Source organism: Lynx rufus, unplaced genomic scaffold (genome assembly GCF_022079265.1).
Source record: "Lynx rufus isolate CCGP_SWC_20201006 ecotype Redwood Valley unplaced genomic scaffold, mLynRuf1.p SCAF_18, whole genome shotgun sequence".
Lineage (NCBI taxonomy): Eukaryota > Metazoa > Chordata > Mammalia > Carnivora > Felidae > Lynx > Lynx rufus.
The window spans coordinates 33,038,817-33,062,891 of NW_025814832.1; positions in this window are offsets into that span (position 1 = coordinate 33,038,817).

The following is a 24,075-nucleotide window of genomic DNA, read 5'->3' on the forward strand; positions in this document are numbered from 1 at the left end:
AAGGATTATCTGAATTTCCTTCTGCTAGGAGCATTCACCTTCTTTTTATACTGAAATCAGTGCTTGAAGTTTCGTATGTGTTTGGTAGTAGGATATATTCACAACAAAGGAAAAACGAAATCTTACACTTACAGAATGTGAGAAAACAGTCGTCCTTGTGAGGCTTGTACTGTCACGTCATTTATCTGACAGGATATTAGACAGCTACATGTCCTCAAATGCTTCCCCGACTCCTTGCGCCTACGCTCAGTCTTTAAACACCATTGGGCTTGTGGGGTTACAGCTTACCTCCAAACATCCCCCATCTGTGTTCAGTTGATACCCTTCGAAATATCCTTTTCCTCCCTGCTCTAAGCCCTGCGGGATAGAGCTCTGTCCTGAATGGCTGCCTAGCGCTGACTCCTCATTTCTCCCAGATGCTGTTTTCGGTATACATACTTCCAGAAAGTGCCTCAGGGTTCTTGGTTCTGTCCAGAAAGCTACTTCCTAGAACCAAGATCCTCCCTATCACAAAACTAAATATAAGTAATGCTGTTAGTTAGAGGGCAGATGTACACGCAGACAATCACTAATCAATTACAGAGCTCCTGGTCACAGGACTAGGGTGCAGCTTGGGGAGCTTTCTTTAACACTACCCTCTGGCAGCTGCCCCGTATCAATTAGACTTGGTATGTGGGAGGAAACACAGTTTCCATCCAGGTTTAAAGACCATTACTACTCTGCCCCACCCCCAGATTCCTGCTCTTGTCATGGCAAGACCTAAAGGACACCCAAGATTGCAGCTTCCATGATTTTCAACTGCAAGCAACTCCTGTGGGGAACAAGCCATCAATAGCCTGCCATTCCTGGACCTTCGGATGCCAGTTACTTTGCTTTCCATACTGTCATACCCCTGAGGGCTTTTGTAGAAGTTATGCAGAAGTCCCTTCTGGCACATATTACTTTGGTGGCTAGTTGGTCACTACTTAAATATTTCCAGAAATCCAATTCAATTTCCTTTTTGGGTACTCGGATTCCTAGCCGTGTACCTAATTGTATCATGAGGGTCAGGCAGAGGTATGGCTTGGTCATCACTCCGGTCCCCAGAGACCACCTGGACCTGGGAATGGGATAAAATGTTACTCCCAAGCTCCACTCTGCTGGTGGGCATGGTTGCTAAATGTAAGAGCTAAACTCTTCTGCATTGGCTCCTACCCTCCTGCACCAGCTGAGCAAGTTGGAGATAGCAGAAACCGATATTCTTATGCACGGAATATTGCTGTATCAATCCTATGAGGTGCCAGCATCCAGGCTACAACTGAAATAAGTAATATTTTGGAGTCTGATGTGAGGACATGCTTCATGTGTCCCTTAGAAGCTTTTCCATGATACTGTGGCCTGTTGGAATGGTTTTGAACCTTGATGTCATTATTTATTATTTATGAATTCTTTATACGCTAGAGGAAGGTGAAGTATCATGATTGATGATGTAACCTCTGGAGCCAAAGATCCCGAGCTCTTAGCCCAGATCTGCATTTACTAGCTGTGTTACTTTGGGCAAGTTACTTAACCTCTCTATGCCTTAGTTTCCTCTTCAATTATTATCGCAATAGGGTTTTGTGACTAGTAAATGCAGTATCAATGCAAACTAATTAGTAAATGCAAATATTGATGCAAAAATACAAAGAACATAGGTAAGTGCTAAATGCATGGAAGAATTGATTGCACTAATTAGCTATGTATCCCACAATTTAACTCATTTAAAATTTAATAAATGTGCCTTCTCTGAAAGTTGTTTATTATTTTTGTCAAGAGAAAAAAAAAGGATGACAGATGTCCCATGGGACGGAATTTGCAGGATAGTTTTGGTTGACGCTTCTTAGGTATTGCAAGTCATTCCAGATATAAATTTACCTGATAACATTATTCCGTACAAAGGTCTCCACCTTATTAACTCTTATGACAGGAACAACTACCAATATTTTGTTGGCTGAAATGACTATGTCTATTTCACTTGATCTACCTTTTTATTTCATAAAAACGTAAATGAAATTTCTTCATGCAGTTTATTTTTTAGGACTCCTGTGAACTTCCAGTGCTGCTGACCACACATTTTCTGTCTCTAAACCATTTCACAGTGTATTCTAGAACTTTTCAAAGGGGAGGCATTCTGATTCTACTAGTATACCTTTATTCAAAATTGTCCATTGTCTCTCTTTGAAGTCAAGGCAAATTTTGTTTATGTCTCTTGTTTTTCATTATTCCAAAGATTTCTGACAGTTGCCTTAAGATCATTTCTTTATATATTATAGTTTATCTTGTTCCAGATATTCTAGAAATCATTTATGCAAAGGGTTATTTAACTTCTGTTTTCTAACTTGAATATAGCTTCCAATAGGGGGCAAAATTGCCTCCATTTGAGAACTGCTGGTATACATTATTTTTGTATGCATATAGAAAATTTCTGGAAAAATACAGAAGACACCAAATGATTGCTTCTCTGGATAAAGAATAACTTTCAATACTACCTGAAGATTTTACTCCATTTATGTATAATTTTAATGCAACCGTAACCGTATGTGTAATATACATTCTCAGGTCATTCTGGTCTTTAAATACCTTTCACAGTGTTGTAAATGTTTCTAGTTGTCCATGATTATATATCTCACTTCTCCTACTTTTTAATAATCCCTTTTTCTTTTTAACCTTGCAAGAGGACACTCAAGTCTGCTGCATTGATTTCTTTGGTTTTCACGTCACCCACCATTATCCGGATTAGTTACTGCATGATAAGGGTTTCTTTCTTTGTCTGGAACTCTCTGGGACTCTCCTTCTCTGTGCGTGTGTGTGTGTGTGTGTGTGTGTGTGTGTGTGTGTGTGTGTGTCTTTCCAGTTATTCCTCATTACTAGGTCTTAAATCTGGGATTATACCCATATATTCGCAAAGCTTTTGAAACGGACTTTTCTGAAGTTTGCATTACTTATTCAGACAGGCACTGCTTCTAGCAGCTCTAGACCCTGTAAGGCTTAACCAAAATGCCATTTCACTGGCACAGGGGAGCTTCCAGCTGGCGACAGTCAGAAAATAGCAGTTTCTACTTAGAACAGAGCCTGGCAGCTGGGGAATCCCAGAGTAGCAATCCTCATTTCTAAAAATGGTTCTGATATTCCATTTAAAACATACAGTATATTTTTTTTATTTAGAAAATATTTATTTAGCTGTCAGAAACACTTCAGCTAATCACTACTCTTTGAAAAGGCTGGAATCTGGTTACACCCTCAGACATCATCAGAGCTCTGGGCTTTCATAAGAGGAGTATAATGAACTATAGTTGAAGAACCCTTGATAGTTTCCCCATGTGGAATTTTCTTGTCACCTACTGTATACACAACACAAATATCTCAATCCTTTGCATCTTCTAAGATCCTATTCCTGCCTTGTCTGCACTCCCTTATCTTGCATGGTAAACAGAGACACGCCTTCAATAAGGGGAAGTAGAGAAGATCAAGGGGAGTCAGTGACTCAGTTTAATCTCCTTATGTACCCAGACTGTGAGATTTCAGCACTACAGAGTCAGACATCTCTTAATGGAGGAAATTAGAAAGCCCTGATAAGATAAGTAGGGGGAGGTGGTAACTGATTAGCTGTAAGGGCCTTAGGAACAGACTGACCATGAGAAAAATCAATGGACTTTTTTTTTATTTTTTTCTGTTTCTAAAGCAAGTGGCATCCAAGAGGGTTCAGAATCAAAGCTAAATCAATAGTCTAGGAAGAGAAATCTAGGTTAAGGGGTCCATAATTGACTAAGCGGGGTCAAACTATGACCTAGCTAATCTTTCTTTCTGTTCCTCTCTGCTTTCCTATTTCCTCTCCCAGGTGTTGACTTCATTTTAGAAATTACGTCTTCCAGAATATCTGTATTGAGCGGTTCTACCTGGAATTAGTGTGCATACACACACATATGGTAACATACAGAAATAGACATTGCTCTTTATATTATCATATGCACATACGCATGCACATCTGTTTTCTCATCACTTTGGCTCTTGTGTCCTTAGAGTTTCTCATTCACGTGTATGTTCTGAGCACTGAATCCTGTTTCTTTTCTGCTCTTCCTCATTCAGTGTTCCTTAACCTGTTCTCTTCACTCTCCCCTACAAGTTTCTGTTCTGCCACTTTGTGTGGCCACATATGCTTACCTCTCATGCCACAGTCACTGCAGGATTCTGCAAACGTGACATATGCTTCCAACACGTGATGACCTCCTGAACTTTCTGAATAACCTTTGGCAAATAATAATAAAGATGAAAATCTTAGCGATGTGCAGTCACTACATCCTACGGGACAAATCAGTCAGTGCCCCTATCCATGAGCTTCTTCAATGTATCCCCTCAAAGTCATCACCTACCTCACATAGGAAGATTTCTGCAAACCTTATACCTAGATTGGAATACGAAGGAGCAGTTTGCTCATTTTTATGTGATAGCGTGGACATAGAATGTAAATTTGGCTTTCATGGACATGAAGAATTCTAAGATTTAGGTCTGTGAAGTACTTACTTTATAGCTCATCTAATCTAATAAATCTAATCCTGTCATTTAAGGTCAGTTGGATTATCATTTTGCACGTGGGCATGAATTTTCTGAATAATGTTGTCATTATTATTTTGTAATTCCCGGGGGGTGGGGGGTGGGGAGTGAATTTGCCTATCTCAGCAGAGAAATTTATATTATTTACATTTGTCATTGCTGAGGATTTGTGAACATATCGTAGGCCAGCCTAGGTAAAAGCTTCTGAAGAAAGGGCTCTTTGACAGTTGCAAAAGTTGTTTTCTGTGAGACTCCATTATGCTCAGGCTGAGCTGGTTTTAAACTGGTTGATATGAAGAGTTGCCATCTAGATCCCTGCTGAATTCAGTATTCTCAGAGTAAGACTGGTCTGCATGGAAAATGGTTTTTTACTTCTTTTAGGTTTCAGAGAAATACTAAGTGAGTTGACTGAGGCTGTTGGTAATGAAATGAGTAACCCACATAGTTTATCTAGTTTATTTTGCCTGTATTGGCTACTTTGAAGTATTATATAACTTTTTGGTAATCTGGAAAAGTGATACAAAGAGAAAAGTTGGCTCGCCAACGTTAATATTTGTTCAAAACAGTGAGTCATATAAACTGGGATTTCCTCTTTGGGCCGCTTATTACTGGCATATTGTCTGAGTCTCAGTATAACTTGATGCAATAATCCTGGTTTAGAATGTGGAAGAATGCTTTGTCCAGGTTAATAGGAGATGATCTTTATTTGTCCCATATACCTATTGGAGAGTTAGTTTATTTTGGTTGCATTTAGAGAAATAGGTAATCTCATCAGTGGTTACCTGGTCAGGGTAGTTGTTTGGCTTTTTCATCCCTCTTCATGACATGTGTCCACATCCTGGCTCACCCGCGGTTCTTCTAAGAAACAGTTTTTTGTCTGCCTTTCCCATGACCATCTAAATCAGAAGGAAGTTCAGAAGGTGACCTTCAATTAGAAAAGTCTTAGGTGCTAACAGATTTGAACCTAGAATAATCTACCATGTAAGAAAGCAAAAACTTAATAATTTTCTTTCCTATAGGCAAAACATGTATCTGTTTCTTTGGGCTTAATCTTTCATGATTTCTAAGGGTTTCTTCAATGTGCTAGAGATTACAATGTGCTATGTTATAATGCTACCTACTTGAACTACTTATAACTCTTCATAACTGACCTCAACTCAGGTCCAGGCTTTGCAACTTACTGATGTATCCATTTGGGCAACTCTCTTCATTTGCAAATTGAGGATTAAAAAAAATAAAAAAAACTGTATCATATGAGAATCGCATGTGACATTACAGGTAAGGCACCTAAAGTAGAGGATCTGACACAGAGAAGATAAGCCACACCCATTTGTAATTACTATTGTGTGGTTAAAAGTCAGTGTGCCACTGTGGAAAACAGTATGGCAGCTCCTCAAAAAGAAATTACCATATGATCTGGCAATTCCTAGATAAATACCAAATAGAATTGGTAACAGAGACTCAGACAGATATTTGTACACCCACATTCATGGTCGCTTTGCTCACAAGAGCCAAAAAGTGGAAATGACCCAAATGTCCATCAGCAGATGAGTAGATAAACAAAATGTGGTATATACATACAGTGTAGCATTATTCAGCCTTACAGCGGAATGCAATTCTGACCTGTGCTACAGCATGAATGAACCTTGAAGACATTATGCTAAGCGAAATAAGCCAGGCATAAAAGGACAAATATTATGTGATTCCACTTACATGAGGTACCCAGGGTCAAATTCATAGAACCAGAAATTAGAATGGTGGTTAGCAGGAGCTGGAGGGAAGGAAAACGGGGAGTTAGTGGTTAATGTACATAGACGTTCTGTTGGGGAAGATGAAAAAGCCCCGGAGATGAATGGTGGACATGATGGCACAACAGTGTGAATGTGCTAAATGCCACGGACCCGTCCACTTAAAACCGGATACGTAGTACATTTTATGTGATATATATCTTCTGACAATGAAAATAAAATTTTCTAAATTGTCAAAGTGTTAATCATTTGTAACTAAAAAAGCTTACTCTTCTAACGTAAGTGAGGTCCTTATCTATCTCATGCTCTTCATCGTGATTTTGATGATGAAATTTTTGACTATCCGTTCCTTTTGATTTCTTCTTTGTAGAACTGTAGAAATGAAATGTTGGTGCAGGGAGCGGGGAGAGACAGTGTATGAAGACGACCGATGAAAGGTCATTCACTAATGGGAGAATGGTGGAGAAGTCATAATCAGATAATGTAATTTAGGGAGAAGTCTTTGAAAGAGTGATATTTTAGCAGACCTAAAAGAAATGAAGGTTCATATTTGCAAACATCTCAAGGAAGGAAATTCCAGAGTCAAGCAAGGAACAGCAAAGGGAAAAGTCCTTGAGAAAAGAGTAAGCTTTATATGTTCTAACAACAGAGAAAAGACCAGTGTGTCTGGAATAGTTAGTAAGGAGGAAATGGGTGGGGAGGAGTTGCGAGTGTTTAACAGAGGCCAGACTGGGTAGAACCTTGAAGGCTACGAGATAGATCTTACTTGGATTTTATTCTAAATGCAATGGAAGGAATTTAGATCTTATTCTAAATACAGTGGAGGACATCAGAGGGAATTACAGAAGAGAGATAGTATCTGATTTATATATTTAGTAGACCACATCACTGTTTTTTTGGACAAGTGTGACTGGTAACGAAGTCAAATGCCTTTATATGTTATTCCCACTGTCTCTTAAAATGCATTCAGTAAGAATTACCTTGCCGTGGTCCTGGATGAAAATTCTGGTAGACCTGCAACATTTCTGTTCACTCTTTCATAATACACTATTCTGTAATGACTTGAAATTGCAAACAGAGTTTCAACTTCAGGAGAATGTCCAGCCTTGTGTAACAATCCAAATCCTGAATTTGGTGTAGTGTTTATCTCTTTCTTCTCTCCCAATCAGGCTGCCACTCTATGGGAAACGTACCTGCATTGGAAAAAGGGTATAACTGACTTCTCTCCTAGCTCACCACAGGCTTCCACTCAGCTGTTGCAGGTGGATGAGACTGGGCTGGGTGGCTTCGTGTTCCCTGGCTCAAAACATTAAAATAGAAACGTCCTCTCATGTGCTACTGTGGTGGGCCCATGTTTCCTTATTTCCTTTGACCCAGTATTTAAATCTCTATTCCTCTTGACCACTAAACGTTCTTGCTAGGCCCCTGAACATCCAGAAGTACATATCCAAACCCTTCCTGATGAAAGATTCTTGTTCTCCAGGCAGCTCTATTGGACGGGAGGCCAAGACATCCCTTTACCCAGCATCTTCCTAAATCTTCTTTCTGTTTGATTCTTTCTTGTTCAGAAGGGGTGAGAGAGCTTCAAGGTCATTAGAAAAAGTTATTGAGGATTTATTTTGAAGCACCACGTGTGAGGATTTGCCTGAGACTTACTTTGGTATCTGATATTGGTGTTTCAGGAAAACTGGGGCAAAGAAAGTCCATTTCTTATATCATATCACATGACTCCAGCCACTGTGTGAAGAATGATCTGCATTGGAATAAGAGAGGAAGGAATGAGAATAGTAGCAGTCCAGGTGAGACACAGTGGCCGCTTGGAAGAAAGTTGTTGATGAGCAAAAGGGTTTAGGATGTTTGGAAGACGGAGCTGCAAGAACTTATGATTGATTTGGCTGTTGGGGGTAGTGAGAAATGAAAGTAGACTTTGAACTTTAGGCCCAAGCCAGTGAACAGAAAGAACTGCTATTCTCTGAGAAGCATGAAACTGCAGAATATTGCATCCAGGGTGTGTGGGGGGGGGGAGGAGGGGGTGAAAAAGGAGTATTTATGAATGAATTATTCTGTTCTGTGTATTTTAAGCTTTAGAGTTGGATTTATGAGTCTGGAGTTCAAGGAGGGTTCAGGACTGGAGCTATATATTTTGAACTCACCAACAGATAGAAGACTTTAAATCCATGGGATTGGATGAGATTACTTAGGGAAAAAAGCATATGCAGTGAAGAGTAGCTTTTCTATAGCTGAGCCCTTGGACACAGAATGAGAAGGTGTGTTGGGTGGAATGAATGGAGTTGTAGCAAAGTGTGGTTTGTGGAAGCTGCCCAGAGTCTAGTAAGAAGGAGCCAGATGATTGGTTTCTGAATTTGGCAAGAAATTATTGGTGATCTTGAAAAGAGTAGTTAGTTTCATTGGAGTAGTAGAAGCAAAAATATGATGGGAGTGGCCTGAAGAGGTTAAGAAAAAGGGAGGGAGAGAGGGAAGGGGGTGAAGGTAGGGGGAGGAAGATGAGGGACTGGGGAGGAGGAGGGACCAGGAGAGATCACAGTGTGCCCTGAGCAGGTTGTAAGTTTTATATGTTCTTTATCCCTATTTTTATCAATAGTTCTGATAAAAATATTAGATAAAAAAAAGTAAAAAAGAAGTAACTCCGTGATCTGATAGAGTCTTTGCTTCTGGGTCATAAAAATGGAGTCCCACTGCATCATTAATACTTTTGGCATTCTTAGTGAAAACCAACAAACATTATGGAGAAAGAAACTTGGCAAAATGATAACAAGTCTTTGCTGAAGCAGGACTTCTTTTGTTTTAATTTTTTTTTAATGTTTATTCTTGAGAGAAAGACAGAGACAGAGACAGCATGAGTGGGGGAGGGGCAGAGAGAGAAAGAGAAAGAGAGAGAGAGGGAGACACAGAATCTGAGGCAGGCTCCAAGCTCTGAACTGTCAGCACAGAGCCTGACGCGGGGCTCGAACTCACGGACCGTGAGATCATGACCTGAGCTGAAGTTGGACGGTTAACCCACTGAACCACCCAGGCGCCCCTGTTTGTTTGATTTTAAATAATAATCAGTAGTGCTACACACCTTAAATTAAAATAGTGAAAATCCAAAACACTAACAGCCCCCAATGCTGATGAGGATGTGGAAAAATGACAGCTCTGATTCACTGCTGGTGGGAATGCAAAATGGTACAGCTACTTGGGAAGACAGTTGGTGGTTTCTTACAAAACTAAACATAGTCTTACCATATGACCCAGCAATTGTACTGTGATATTTACCCAAATGAGTTGAAAACATATGTGCATACAAAAACCTGCACATGGATACTTATAGCAGCCTTATGTGTAATTTCCAAAACTGGGAAGCAAGCAAGATATCCTTCAGTAGACGAATGCATAAGTAAGCTGTGGAACATCCAGACAATGGAATATTATTCAATGTTAAAAATAAATGAGCTATCAAGTCATGAAAAGACATTGCGGAAATATAAGTACATATCACCAAGTGAAAGAAGCCAGTCTGAAAAGACTACATACTCTATAATTCTAACTGTATAGCTTTTCGGAAAAGGTGAAACTATGGAGACAGTAAGACAGTAAGATTGATGGTTGCCAGGGGTTAGTGGGAGGGAGGGATGAGTAGTCAGGGCACAGAGGATCTTCAGTGCAGTGAGACTATTCTATACGATATTATAATGGTGGACACATATCATGAAACATTTGTCAAAACCCATAGAATGTACAAGACCAAGAGCGAACCCTAATGTAAACTATGGGGTTTGGGTGACAGTGATGTGTCAGTATAGGTTTACTGATTATAACAAATGTATCAGTGTCATATGGGATGTTTATAGTGAAGGAGGGTATATGTTAGAGGCAGAGGGAGTATATGGAAACTTTATACTTTCCTTTCAATTTTGTTGTGGACCTAAAACTGATTTTTAAAAAAAACAACATTCTTAGGGCGCCTGGGTGTCTTAGTTGGTCAAGGGTCTGGGTCTTGGTTTCAGTTCAGGTCATCTCATGGCTTCGTAGGTTTGAGCCCTGCATCAGGCTCTGCACTGAGAACCTGCTTGGGATTCTTTCTCTCTCTCTCTCTCTCTCTCTCTCTCTCTCTCTTTCTGTCTCTGCCCCTTCCCCACTTGTGCTGTCTCTGTCTCTTTCAAAATAAATAAACTTTAAAAAAGAAATTATTTCTATTAAAAATACTTAGTAGTATTTAAATAACAAGTGGTTTTAGCAGAGATTCAGATTCCTGAAATTTATTCCATTCATGTTGGTATTGCCAACTTTTACAGGTGAAAGGGCCATGCACAGTTCCAACAATTTCATTAGAATGATTCATTTCTTTTTACTTAAATTTAGTGATTTGAACATACATCAAACCCTAGTGCGGAAAACCTTTTCCTTTTTAACCAACTTTCTCAATCATACAACACTGACACATAATCAGAATTGTCACAATTGGTTACTTAGAGATGTAGTATTTGCAGTCATTATAAATGATGATGTAGAATCTTTTGAAACATGGAAAGTAACATTAAATGAAAACATACAGAAAATAAAGGAATGATTGTTACCGTAAAGATACACAAAACTGGACAATAGTTTGCAAGAAAAAAAATAGAAATCAACATTAGTCATTTTTTTCCCTGTGTTCCAAAACAATTAACCGTGTTATATAGATTTTTTTTTATAGCAGATTTTTTTCCCCCAATAGAGTGACTTATTCTGTTGCACTTAGTTGATTTTGTTTTCATTGGAAAGTATTTATAGTTCTTCTCGGGTTAAAAAGGAGCCCATTGCTCTGAAAAACTTGAAAAATCTGTAAGTTTCCTCTGTGCACTTGACACTTATTCCTCTCTTGGCATAGTTGCTGTTTCTCCTAGCATCTACTCTAACACAACTGCTTCCCAATTGATCCTGCTTATTTCTACAGAACAGAAAAACCACGATGTAAATTTTGTAAGCATTGCATCCAAGTGTTAGAACCCACTGCATGGTGCGTTTCTCTCTGGAAACGAGTTTATATCCACATTGCTTTGGGGAAATCCATTTCTTTTTTTTTTAATATTTATTTTTTTTAATTTTTTTTTCAACGTTTTTTATTTATTTTTGGGACAGAGAGAGACAGAGCATGAACGGGGGAGGGGCAGAGAGAGAGAGGGAGACACAGAATCGGAAACAGGCTCCAGGCTCCGAGCCATCAGCCCAGAGCCTGACGCGGGGCTCGAACTCACGGACCGCGAGATCGTGACCTGGCTGAAGTCGGACGCTTAACCGACTGCGCCACCCAGGCGCCCCTGGGGAAATCCATTTCTGAAGGGAGAAAGAAAAGGATAATGCAGATGAAATTTTAAGTCCGTATTGTGTCATTCACACCTCTCTAGTACCTGTCCTGTCCTCCTCTCTCAGAATTATGTGTTTTGTTTCCTTCATCTTCCCTGCTCCAGCTTTGCTGATATGCATTGCTGTCCTCAAACAGGTCTTATGTCTTCTCCTCATTTCTTCCAGCCGCCTAGAAGACAACCCCGCCAGCCATTGTGTTGACTAACACTTATCCAGTCTTCAGGCAAAAACCAAACTCTTAAATAAGCTTTCCCAGACTCCACTGCAGTCAATGAATTAATCACGTTTAATGTCTGTTTTAAGATTGAAGCTCTTAAGTCTGCTGGCTGGCATTGTGCTATTTTGTGTAGCACCACATTCCAAGTGCCCTGTGTGATGCCTGGTCCATAGTAGGTGCTCAAAAATGTTTAGGGTCTGTTCACTATCACTTCCCATTACTTATGCACAGGATTTTTGTAGCTGCACTCCATCACACATGCATGAAAATGAGTTTTCTTAACATTTGCTGTTTGAAATCAAGATGTAAACTTACACTTTACCGAAGTTCCTCTTTTGAAAAGTTGTTTTCCAGCTAGAATTTTCTTCATGAATTGTCCATGGCTGAATCTAATAAAAGTAATTTATCTATTTTGGAGTTTCAGCTTATAAAAGTTTCTGGAGTCCGACAGATTTTAGCTATTTCTTGAATAGTACAGATGTCTTGCTTAAAAAAAAAAAATTACAACACCATATGTTCTCTGTTCCCATGAGTAGGTTTCAGGGAAGTTTTAATAGTTAAAGTAGGTTTTTTCTTTCTTTTGAAACCTAGCATGTGGATTTAGTGCTTATTAAAGTGAGAGACTGAGTGTAGTGGTTTGATTTAGGATTAGAAACGGGAGCTGGACTAAAAGCTTAGTTCTATCGCTGTGCCAAGAACCCTCCCCCGAACAACTCTCGCCCTCACTGCACGTTGTGGACAGACCTTTGCATGCATCGTTTCCATCTTTTACCATTTGCTCACTTAGGCACAGAGAAGCTCGCATCATCAGCTCTGTTCAAGAAGGCCATGTTCAAATGCTGTGCCAAGAAGGGCCTATTTAACAGATGGAGATGTTTACTATTTGAGTCTTTCATTCCCTCTTTCCATGACACAAACCTTCTGAAACTACCAAGTGCAAGCCTTTAATTTTTAAAAATTCACACCGTGTGGCAGAGTATACCCACCCATTAAACACATAAACCAAGTAGCCACAGTCTTGTTGTGCAAACAAACCTATGTGTGAAGTCTGACACTGCCTGGCCACTCCGTGTAGTTAAGACAACACCCCCCTTCCCCGCCCTCAGCCCCCACCCCCCCAAAATGACCAAAATCAGTCTCTGTTAAGGAAAATATTGCACTCGTTGTTTTTCATGACATCAGCAGTTATTAGCTGGGGATAATACGGTTTTCCACAATTTAAAAAATATATTCAGAGGGAATACAAAAAATAGTATTGACATCTGATCTCCTAGTACTGTTGGGCAAAACTACCCAAGGATGCAGTACTCAAACAAGACGTAGGTTAGGCCAGCTCTGCAGCTACAGTGAGGACCTCGTCTGTGGGATCCTCATTCTCCATTCCCTGGCTTGATAAATTAAGGAGGGGTAAAGGTTCCAGAAAGAACTCAGCACCAGAATCGTGTGGTACTTCATTGCAAACCAGGGGATGGCAAACTTTGTGCTCGAGGGCCAAATCTGGCCCACCACCTGTATTTTACTTACTTCTTACTTCTTTTATTATTTTTTTTCTTTGGTGGGGGGAGGGGAGAGAGAGAGAGAGGGAGAATGAGATTGGGAATCTTAAGCAGGCTCCGTGCCCAGTGCGGAGCCCCATCTGGGACTCTATCCCAGGACTGTGAGATCATGACCTGAACCGAAATCAAGAGTTAGATGCTCAACTGACTAAGCCACCCAGGTGCGCCCAAAACCAGTATTTATAAGTAAAGTTTTATTAGAACATCACCACACTCATTTATTTATGAATTTTCTATGGCTGGTTTTGCACAATGATGGCAGAGATGAGTAGTTGTGACAAAGACTATATGGCCCTCAGAGCTGAAAACGTTTTTTATCTGGACCTTTATAGAGAAAGTTTATTGACCCCTATTCTAAACCAAGAATGGCAGTCTTTCAAACTGTGGTCTCAAGTCGTTAAATTCTAGTTTCCTTGTTACAAGGGTAAAAACAAAAAACCAAACACCAAACCAAACAAACCAACTAAAAAAAAAGTGGTATGAGGTAAAGTGGGGTTGGGGAAGGCTTTCAAAGTGTTTTATGTATGTATGTATGTGTGTATGTATTTATTTATTTATTTTTAAAGAATTTAATTTATTTGAGAGAGAGAGCAGGGGTAGGGAAGAGAGAGAATGAGAGAGAAAATCCTAAGCTGGCTTTGCACTGTCAGCACGAACCTGACGTGGGGCTTGAACCCACGAACTGTGAGATCATGACCTGAGCTGAAATCAAGAGTCAGATGCTCAACCGACTGAGCCACCCAGGCATCCCTCAAAATGCTTTAAAGTAAGAAGCATAGGTATGGAGATAGTGGTAATCAATCCAGGTGATACCAAAAATTGTCCCACAGATCATTCCTGGATTTTTGGGATCAACAAAGAGGCTAGGGTAGTTGGTATATAGGGTATGAATTATGAAAAAAGTAAATAAATAGGTCAGTGGGTCAAGACAGCTTCTGCCCACCCATCCTCTTGACACCTCATTTAGTCTTGGACTATGCCTGTTCACCAACCAATTGGGTTCATTCAGGATTCATTTCTATTACCTGGTAACAAGTTGGGGCCAGTTCTCTTCAAAGTTATTTTAGTTGCCTACGAGAAATTTCATAGGCATTTTAACTTTAGAACTTCACCACTTAGGGATTGCCTAGGATTTTACATAATAGTCTCGGAGTCCTTTCTGGCTATGTATGTATGTATGTATGTATCCACAAAATATTTTTTAGATAGTCTATTTTTGCTATTTTAATATATTTAAATATCTAACACCTTTCAAATTCCCCTATGTAATTGCGTTTCTTAAAATATCTATATGGTTCATAGGAAAATCTTCCTAGATACTAGAGACACTTGCTTTTTTTAGTAATCCAAAAAGATATTGAACAATGTTTTCAATATTTTTAAATGGATGGGTCAAGGTCTTATTGTTCAGTATGAACAAAGAATGATAAAAGATAGTGAAAATGAGTCTGCCACTTGGTGATTATAGGCAAATTGTTTAGCCTTCATTAGTCTCAGTTTTCCTATAAGTAAAATGGCTATACCAATAGTACCTAACTTGGCATTGGTATAGCAAATAAGCGAATAATGCAAGTAACTTGTGCTTGAAACAGAGTAAGCTAGCTATTTTTGTTATAATTATCAAGTGGCTTTGACAACTCTGTACAGTTCAGCCATATGACAAGAAAAGAACATCAGGATATTTGCCACGTAATTGTGCGTCAGTCTAAATGGAACATTTCCCACCAACAGTGAAAATAGCCCAGTCTGGCATTTCTCTGGGTTGAGAAGGAAAAAAACAATCATTTGTCAAAGACACTGTTTTATGAGGATTTAACTGAGCACAAATTGAATTTGTGGCTTGGTCAAGGAGAGAAATATTTGCAAAACATCTCAAAGATGACAGTGATATATCCACATTGCCATTGGTTGCAGTTTAAAATTGATAACATTATGCTTCCACATATTTCTGAGAAAATGGTAATATTTAAGAGACAATAAGCCCAGTTTTCCTAATACATTCATTTCTCTTTCTGAACGTTCAGAGCATTTTAACTCCTTTACGCTCTTTTACGGTGCCATGTGGGGAATTCTTTCTCTACGAAATTATAAGGCACACATCAGCAAAACTCTGGTTTTTTTTGTTTTTGTTTTTGTTTTTGTTTTTGTTTTTTTCCTGCTTCAGGTTTGAAGCCTAAGTGACCCTCTCAAATGCTTTATTCCAATGTTATATCAAGTTTGGTTTTAAGTAAAGGGGTTTTCCTTGTCAAAAACAACATATCTAGTAAGTTGCAAGAATTAAAATGGACATATTCTTTCTTTGGTTTATTTAATAAATTATGTTGATATGAGAAAAAATATGTACTTTTTAAAAAATAAAATTTGTTGCTTCATTATTAGTGAAATGCATACGACTTGGGCCTAAATTGAACAAAGTTTCATAATCATCTTAGTCAAGTTCAAATGAAGGTTGCTCATAGGAATGACACCTAAGGTGGATCTTAATTTACTGGAACTGGTTTCCACAGTCCTTTTGTTCTCATGATATTTAGTGTATGGTTACTTCACAGTGATTGGACAACATAATATTTTGAAATAATCCATCAGTGCACCAGGATATAATTGAAATGCATAAGGTGCTTTCTAGAAAAAAACAAAAGATGTTTTGTGTGGACCACATCTGAATACATTTCAATTTTGATATTAATCCAACTAGATGCAACAGCAGTGCTAATAGCTGTGAAACACTTGAAGACTATTATGGTTTCTTGCTTTTTTTTTTAAGCATAAAATAAATCTTTAACATTTAAATATACAATTGATGTTGGCTGTGATTGTGATCATTCTGTCTCATCTTAAAGGAGAAAGCAAACTAACAATGAACTCTAACAAAAAAAAAAAGGAAAGAATCCCACTTATAATAGCATCAAAAAGAATGAAATAATTAGGAATAAATTTAATGTAGGAGATGAAAGATCTATACACTGAAAATTATAACACATTGATGAAAGAAATTGAAGAAGATACAAATAAATAGGAAGATAGCTCATGTTCATGGATTGGAAAAATTAATATGTTAAAATACCCATATTATTTTAAATGACCTGTAGATTGAATGACCTATAGATTGTAATCCCTGTCACAATTCCAATGGCACTATCACAGAACTAGAAAAAAAAATCCTAAAATTTGGATGGAACCATGAGAGACCCCAGATAACTAAAGCAGTCTTGAGTATGAAATGCAAAGCTAGACAGATCATAGTTTCTGATTTCACACTATATTACAAAGCTGTAGTAAAACAGATTGGTATTGGCATGAACATAGAACAGACACATAGATCACTGATACAGAATAGTGAGCCCAGAAATAAACTCACACATACAGGGTCAACTAATTTTTTTTTTTTTTTTTTGGTCAACTAATTTATGACAGAGGTATCAAGAATACATTATAGGAATGGATGTTCTATTCAATAAGTGGTGTTGGTAAAACTAGATATCTACGTGCAAAAGAATGAAATCGGACGCCTATCTTATACCACACACAAAAATCAACTCAGAATGGATTGAAGACTTCAGTTTAAGACCTGAAATCCTACAATTCCTATAAGAAAACATGGAGGGTAAGCTCCTTTGGTCTTGGTAATGAGTTTGGATCTGTCAGCAAAAACAAAGGCAACAAAAGTGAAAATAACCAGATAGGACTACATCAAACTAAAAAGTTTCCACACAGCAAATAAAATACTCAACAAAATGATAAAAGACAATCTATGAAATGAGAGAAAATATTTGCAAACCATATATCCAATAAGGAGTAAATACCCAAAATATATAAGGTAGACTTAGAACTCAACAGTGAAAAACACAAATAACCATATTTAAAAATGGAAAAGAACCTAAATAGAAATTTTTCCAAAGAATACAAACAAATTGGGGTACCCAGGTGGCTCAGTCAGTGAAGCATCCGACTCTTGGTTTTGGCTCAGGTCATGATCTCACGGTTTGTGGGATCAAGCCCTCTGTTGGGCTCTGTGCTGGCAGCACAGAGCCTGCTTGGGATTCTCTCTCTTTCCCACTCTTTCTGCTCACCCTCCACTCACACTGTTTCTGTCTCTCTCAAAATAAATAAGTAAATAAACTTTAAAAAAAAGAATACAAACAAATTGCCAGTAAGTATATTGAAAGGTTCCAATATTACTAATCGTCAGGGAAATGCAAATCAAAACCATAATGAGATATTACCTCATACTTGTTAGGATGTCTATTATCGAAAAGACAAGAGATAACATATGTTGGTGAGGATGTGGAGAAAAGGGAAGTATGACTTATGCCCTAAAAGGACACCTTATTTGGAAAAATGGGAAATCATTAAGAAGTACCACAAAGATTTTTTGGAACTGTAAAAGGAATATAGACAAGTAAGTCCCTTAAGAGTCCGGGGGATGAAAGTCATTACAAATGGCAGGAAAAATTCATAAAGAAGCAATATTTATTAAAAATAAGATACCCGGTTTGTGGCAAAGAAATACAAGCTAAGCGCCACCCCATGGAGAGGAAGAACCAAGGCAAAGCCAAATCGAAGGTGGGAGTAAAGTATGTGTTGGCACAAGTGAAACCCAGTCCACAATGAAGGAGGAGAAAATTAACAGAGCTCCTTCAAGTTTCATGGGAAACAGGAAGTCAAGTTAAGATTCAAGAGTCATAAGACAAATAAGATTTATTAGATAGAATATGTGGTGGTGACCACAGTCAGTTTGTGGATGGGCAACTGGAAAAAGAAAGATCAAGTAGGAATGTATTGCAAAAACAAAAAAAGTAACAGTGTTTTTGACTCAGTGGGAACAAAAAGGAATAGCAGTCATAAACATTTTTGAAATACAGAAAAGACAGGCTAGTCATTATTTCATATCGATTTATGATTGATAGATTTCTTCCTCATTTTGTGAGGTAGGAACCTGATAGATGAGGAAAGTTGAATCTCAGAAAGTCATGTGTTTGCCCAACAATACACATAGCTGAAGCTGAGGAATATGCCTCATGACTCCAAATCTGGGAGACTGTTTTTTTTTTTGTACCCAGAGTTGTAAAAACAAAGAGCTCTAGGATTCAGCCTGGCAGTGTAAGTGGCTGAGGTAGATAAAGTAAAAGGGGGGAAAAATGATGTGAACATTATGACGAATGACAACTGACTCTGACCTTACTGTCTTAGATTAAAATAGAGAGTAGTGGAGACTGTGAGCAATGCTTTTTCTCATTTTTTTCAATGTTTATTCACTTAAGAGAGAGACACAGAGACAGAGCATGAGCAAGGGGAGGAGCAGAGAGAGAAGGAGACACAATCTGAAGCAGGCTCCAGGTTCCGTGCTGTCAGCACAGAGCCCGACTTGGGGCTTGAACTCATGGGAGAAATGCTTTTTCTTAAAGGGAAGTCACCAGCGTGGTTCAAAAGGAGAAAATGTGAACCTTCAGTTACCAAAACCAAAATGTAGGAGCCAATCTTACCCTACAGCCAAATCCTGAACACTTTACCTTCAACCTATCTGAAGAATTTGGTTGCTTCTTCACAATGCCTGCATTGCCTCCAAGTCACCGTCGTCTCTCATTTAAAATATGCCTTCCCAGCTGTTCTCTAAAAGCTCACTCTTGATTATTTAAATTTCCCAGACTTTATTTTGCAGTTTTCCAAAAGACACTTTTACAAAAGTAAAAATGCCAGCCATAGTTTGAAGGAAACGCTTTCATGATATGAATTTGAAAAAGAACTTATAATCAGAATTTTTAAAAATTCCTACAATAACTCAATGATAATAAAAGATAAACAAACCAGTTTAAAATATGGCCAAAAGATTTGAATAGACACTTCACACTGAGGCTACCCAATGACCAAAAGGCTCATTAGGGAAATGCGAATTAAAACCACACTGAGATACCACCATCAAAATGGTGATTCATAGCTTGGGGAAAACATTTGTGATTCATGTATATCATCTACTTGTGTGTAATAAATTATGATAAATTCAGCAGCTTAAAACAAAATAATCTCATGATTTCTGTGCATCAGAAGTTTGGGCTTGGCTCAGCTGAGTGTTTTAGAATCTCTCACGATGCAGCAATCAAGATTTCAGCCACAGCAGAATGTCATCTGAAGGCTGGACATGAAAGGGATTTTCTTCCAAACTCACATGGTGATTGGCAGAATTGAGTTCTTCCAGGGAAGTTGGATTAAGGGCCCTGACCTCCCTTAGTTCCTTGAGTGTGGACCTCTCCAGCGTGGCAGCTTGCTTCATCAAAAGTATGCAAGCCAACAAGACAATAAAGAGTCTACTAGCAAGATGTAAAATACCGTCTTATGTAACCTAAACTCAGTAGTGACATATCATTTTTGCCTCCTACTAATTAGACACAAGCCACAAGTCCTACCTACCAGCACCCAAGAGAAGGGGATTACATAAAAGTGTGAATGCCGAGAAGTGGAGATCATTGGCAACTGCCTTAGGTGCTACCTATCGTGTGTGTGTGACAAAGAACGTGTAGCATATTAATGAACTTCTATAAGTCAGTAATAAATATATGTATGACTTAGTTAAAATAGGGGGAAAAGACTTAAGTAGGCACTTCTCAAAAGAAGATATCTGATAGCCAACATGTATATGAAAAGGTGCATTACATCATTAGTCATCTGAAAATTCAAACTAAAACCACAAAGAGATTCTGCTGCACACCCACCAGAATGGCTAAATTTAAGCAGCTGACAATACTCGCTATTGTCAAGGAGGGAGAGTGACCGAGATTCTCCTTGTTACTCGTGGGAGTGTAAACCACATTGAAAAACACATTGGTAATATCTAATAAAGTTAAACACATACCTACCCATGACACCACAGTTTCACTCCTAGATATTTCTTCTCTCAGAGAAATTAATACATGTGTCCACACACACACATACACACACAAAGTACTTTCTTCATAATAGCTCCAAACTAGAAAATACCAAAGTCTATCAACAGAATAATTCAATAAAAAGAGTAGTATATTTATATGAATCACTACACAGCAGATTTTAAGGACAAGCTAATGACACACACAATAACATGAATGAATTTCAAAAACACTGATCAAAGGAAGTCAGAAATAAACAAAAATTCATAGTGAAGTATTCTATTTTTATGAAATTCAAAAAGAGGCTAAATTAGTCTATGATGATAGAAGTCAGCAAAATTGTCATTTCTAGGAGGGGTGGAGAGAGATGTTTTTGATTCAGAAGGAGCATGTGGAAATGTTCTGGGTATGATGGACATGTTTTATATATTCATCTGGGGGGGCGGATGTACAGATGTACATTTGTGGAAATAGTCACTTAAAATGTGTGCATCTTCCTGCATGCTCATTTTAGCTTAATAAATTAGAGTGAGGAAGACATAAAAACACTTTGATGTGCATTCAGATCACTTGGGAATCTTGTTAAAATTCAAAGCCTGACATAGGCTTGAGATTGTACGTTACCAGCCAACTCCAGGTACCATTGCTGCAGAAGCAGCCAATGCAGGCTTCTCTTGAGACTCCTTCTTTACTATGTCCAGACTCTTAAGATTCTAGAGACTCACTAATTCAATTTTCCTGCAGAGTGAATGTCTTATCTCCTACTGGGCATTTGCCTATTATTTGGTGGTTTGAATCAGATTTCAGTAGGCCAATAACCCAGTGTTTCTGAGGAACTGAGAGAACAACCCCTCCCACCCCCACCCCACTACCACCACCACTCCCAGCCAAACCAGAGGATATTGAGGGGATCAGAATAAAACCTGGTCTTGGCGAAAGCCCTCGGGTAGATGATCTTTGACTATCCCATAGGGCCAAAGGCACACTGCTTAAGTGAAACAGACTTAACAGAGACTGGGTCTGGTAAGTGAGGAAATCATAATCTGTGGCTCATACCGTTCTGTGTCATGAACCTGGACCTGAACTTTTCCAGACAGTCACACCTATATATTTTTTAAACCTAGGAATCTATTTCAGGGCCACAGAAGGTCAGCTTGGGTGCCAGTAGCATTTACAGCTTATACTGTGGGCTATGATGAAGAGTACGTTAGACACCTGATAAATGATAGCTGTATTGTTAGTTTGGCCGTATTAAACATTGAAAATGCGACTAGTCCATACTTGGAAAGTCGATTACTCAGATCTTTCTTTGAACAGCAGAAACTCCGATTTTTGATGGCTTTTTTCTTACCTTAATACTTTTGGCTTCCTTTATGAATAAGCCACTTTTCCCATATCTGAAGATCCTCCTGGGTAATCTTATTGCTCCTTAATATAAACTAACAAAATGTGTTCATTTAACAAAATAATCTGTTGTGCTTAAATTTAAACAAAATATATTTACTAAGCAAGTTGAGAGATAATAAAATCCGAGCAAAGGATGTTCAGATAGATAGATAATTTAAGATTATTAATTGAAGCAGTTTGGTACAATAAAATGTATGAAGACTGGAATCAGACTTGCCAGCTATAAAATTTAGGCAAATCACCTGTCTATACAATGGAGATGATATCTATCTCACAATATTTTTAAGGAAGGTGATATTTGTAAAGGATGAATTGTAATGCAAAGCATGATGTAGATGTTTAATAAGTTTTAATTCCCTTCTCCCCACCCATCCCAGATTTGATCCAGAACACTAATCTCTAGCCATCTCCAGTCCCTGGTATAAGTCCCCTATGAAAAGTACTACGCAAAGCATTTAATCAACTTATAATTCTATGAGAAACTAGGTATCACTAAATATTATATATTTGCAAGCTGTCTTTTCCCACTGATAATCCCAGGAATTGGTTTAAGCATAAAGCAGTCAGTGAACACTGAGTGTGTCTCACTATGATCTTCATTATTTTTGTGTCTTCACTTCTTTTACAAATAATTATTAAAAGTAAGATAAATTTTCTTTTAGAAAACTAAACAAACCACATTTAGTAATGAGAAGATGACAGTCTTACTCTTGGGGGAATTTGTTTAAAAAGAAATGATTAAATTGCCCCTTTCTGGTCATATTTGCTTCTTTCCAGTGTCCTGTCCTCCACTCTGCCATTCTGCACAGGGAATGTTAAAACCAGACTGGAGGGAGGATAGAATCAACCTGCCCCCCCCCCCACAGAAACCATCCTCAATATATACGGGGACCAAAAGTAAGATAAAACAAAAACTCCAGGATTAAACTGCAAGTAGTCACTCAGCAATTATAAGAGATTTTCACAGCCTGAGGAGAGAAGATATAGTGGCCGGAGCAACCAATGGGTGATGGAGAGGGACCAAGGGAGAGGAGAATTATCATCCTTAGAGAGGCGGTCAAATGACGAGGGGGCTAAATTTAGGGACTAAGATGTCTGACAGTGCAATTGCTACTTGTCCAGATGTGTCATTACTTTTTTCAAAATAGTATGTTTTTTCTTGACTACAAATGTATTACAGGTTTTGTTGCAAAATTTAAGACAATGCAATTCCAAAAATTTCACATACTTTGTGTTCTTATATTTTGTATCAGTCAGGGTCCTGCCAGAAACAGAAGACACACCCAAATTAGAAAAAGAAAATTGGGGATTACTTACAAAGGAACTAATTACAGTTGACCCCATATAGTCAAAAATCCACATATAACTTTTGAGTCCCCCAAAATTTAACTGCTAATAGCCTAGCGTTGATTGGAAGCCTTACCGATAACATAAACAGTCAATTAACACATATTTTATATGGTATATATATTATATACTGTATTACTTCAATAAAATAAGCTAGAAAAAAGAAAATCTTATTAAGGGAATCGTAAGAAAGAGAAAATACATTTACAAAACTGTACTGTATTTACTGGAAAAAATTCTCATATAAATGGACCAGCACAGTTCAAACCATGTTGTTTAAAGGTCAGCTATACAAAAGTGTGGCTGAATGTAAGAGACCCACAAGACAAGACTCCAGAGCTAGCAGTGGAAGGGCTGTTACTAGAAAAGATTAAGGAAATATTCCCAGTCAGGAGGAGAGAGAGTGGTATAGAAAAAGATGCTTTGTGAGGAGCATTAAGCCCTGTGACTTTCAGGAACACAGCCAGCTTAATATGCTCTCTCACAGGGAGAGAATCAGGAATATGAATTCCTTGGGCTTCTTCCTGTTTGTTGTTGTTGTTGTACAGTCTTTTGTGTGGCTTCTCTGTTAACTAAACCTACTAGTAAGTCAGAGAAAATGGGGACCCTTTAATATCACCTCGTGAGTTTGGGAAGTCCCCAGTAACTGAGGGTAGTCTCAGATTCAGTAATTTGTAGAATGGCGCGTTGAACTCAACAAAGCTAGTATATTCATTTTGGTTTATTACAGTGAAAGGAAAGATCAAAATCTGTAAAGGGAAGAGCTGCATAAGGCAGGATCCAGGAGGAACCAGGCATAAGCTTCCTGTTGTCCTCATGCAGTGGAGTCATTTGGACAATATTTATTTCTCCCAGCAACAATGTGTGACAATACACACAGAATGTTGCCAACCGTGGAAGCTCACCCAAGCTTGGTGTCCAGAGTTTTATTGAGGTTTGGTCACTTAGACAAAGTATGACTGACCTTAGTCTCCAGCCCCTGCTGAGGGTGAGCTGACACCATGTGGCCCAAGGTGCAAACCATA